Source organism: Dasypus novemcinctus, chromosome 24 (genome assembly GCF_030445035.2).
Source record: "Dasypus novemcinctus isolate mDasNov1 chromosome 24, mDasNov1.1.hap2, whole genome shotgun sequence".
Classification (NCBI taxonomy): domain Eukaryota; kingdom Metazoa; phylum Chordata; class Mammalia; order Cingulata; family Dasypodidae; genus Dasypus; species Dasypus novemcinctus.
Window position 1 is genome coordinate 60,321,370 of NC_080696.1, and position 2,180 is coordinate 60,323,549.

General features: G+C 49.0%; 1 non-coding gene across 1 annotated transcript; it reads right to left on the minus strand.

The window, feature by feature from the left end:
* Positions 1-602: 602 nt before the first annotated feature.
* Positions 603-709, minus strand: LOC111764629 (U6 spliceosomal RNA). The gene has a single exon (XR_002797200.2). It is a non-coding gene; the product is annotated as a U6 spliceosomal RNA (small nuclear RNA).
* Positions 710-2,180: the final 1,471 nt, after the last annotated feature.

Consider the following 2,180-nt stretch of genomic DNA (forward strand, 5'->3'; position numbering starts at 1 on the left):
CCGCGTAGGGGAGCCCCACGTGTAAGGAGTGCGCCCCGTAAGGAGAGCCACCCAGCATGAAAGTTCAGCCTGCCCAGGAATGGCACCGCACACAGAGAGCTGACCGAGCAAGATGATGCAACAAAAAGAGACACAAATTCCTGTGCTGCTGACAACAACAGAAGCAGACAAAGAAGAACACGCAGCAAATAGACGCAGAGAACAGACAACTGGGGCGGGGGGGAAGGGGAGAGAAATAATAAAAAAAAAGAAAGAAAGATTTATTATTTTTAAAAATTTATTTCTCCCCCCATCCCTCCTGTTCTCCCTGTTGTCTGTTCTCTGTATCCATTTGCTGTGTGTTCTTCTGTCTGCTTGTATTTTCATCAGGCAACCCTGGGAACTGATTCTGGGACCTTCTGGAGTGCGAGAGAGGTGATTACTCTCTTGCACCACCTCAACTTCCTGTCCTGCTACGTCTTCTTCTTTTCTCTCCTGTGTCTCTTGTTGCGTCATCTTTTTTTTTTTTTTTTTGGTTCATGCAATTTTTTTTTTCAAATTCTACTCAATTTATTCATTTAAAAAAATATATTACATTAAAAAAATATGAGGTCCCCATTCACAAAAATATGGAATGCTTCACGAATTTGCGTGTCATCCTTGCGCAGGAGCCATGCTAATCTTCTCTGTATCGTTCCAATTTTAGTATATGTGCTGCCGAAGCGAGCACTTGTTGCGTCATCTTGCTGCGCCTGCTCTTCGTGTCGGCCGGCACTCCTGCACAGGGCAGCTTTCCTGCGCTGGGCGGCACCCCTGTGCAGGGAAGCATTCCCACATGGGCTGGCACTCCACATGGGCCAGCTCACCATGTGGGCCAGCTTGCCCTCACAGAACCCTGGACCTCCTATACGGTAGACAGAGGTTGAGCCACATCTGTTTCCCTAAGCTTACAGTTTTGAGCTGTGAAAATGCCCACATCAAGGCATCACCGAGACGGTACTTTCTTCCTGAAGACCAGCTGCCAGTGATCCTGGACTCTTCTGTGCCGTGGCGAGGCTCATGGCAGTGTCTGCTGGTCTCCCCTCGTCCCTTCTCTTCTGGGTTTCTCTTTCCAGTTTCCCTTGCTTTCAGCTTCTTGCTCCTCTTTCTCTCCTCGTCTGAATCTCATTCTCTTAGAAAGGACTCCAGTGAGGGGACTAAGACCCCCCCTGACCGAGGTGGGTCACACCTTAGGATCCTGCTCACCAAGAGATCCTACTGCTTACGATGGGTCCACACCCACAGGAATGGAGTGACTCTAGGGACATACTTTTCTGGGTCCATGCAGCTTCAAACTGCCACAGCCTCCTTTCCCTGGTTGTGACACCACTGCTGTCTCCAGTCATAGCCCAGTGTCCCTGAGGGCATCACCTCCCTTCCACCCCAGCCTTCTTCCCTGTGGAGAACCAAACCCGGAGCATCCTTATGGCCTCCAAGGCCTGTAAGCCTGGCTCCTGCACACCTGCTGGCGTCACCTGGCACGGGCCATCCCATCGTTTCCTTGACTCTCTGCCACAGGGACTTTGCACCCACCGTTGCCTCTGTGAGAAGCCTACTCTACTCTTCTTCACCCCTTCACCTCCGACACATCCTTCAGACCTTGAATCAGTTGCAAATTCCTCCAGAAAATCTCCCCAGACCTGTCCAAACAGGTCCAACCCCCCACGCAAACTCAGCTCTGAAAGCAGCAGCTGCCTTAGGTTGCCTTGTCATTGTTGTAATTGTATGTTTAAGTGTGTGATTCTTTGATTAAATTCTGATCCCTCACCATGGAGTGTAATCTCCGAGAGCAGCAGATATGTCTCCTGCATCCCAGTGGCAAGTACAGAGCAGAAACTCAGTGAATGTTTGTTGAATGAATAAATGAATGAGTTCTGAGCTCTGCAGTTTCATTCTGTAGGCCAAAGGCTGGCCATCCCCCAGCCAGTGCCCAGGACTCCATTGCAGAGAAAGATCCGTGGGCTGGAGGAACTGAACTCTGGAACTGAAAAACTTAATGCTTTGTCTTGTCTTGTTTTTTTATAGTTTTTTATTGGGGTGTGCATACATAAAATAAAATGTGATCTTCAGTATAGAGCTCGATGAATTTTTACATATATAATCCTCCATGCAGCTACCACCCAGATCAAGATACAGGATGTTGCCAGCGCCTGAGGAGGCTC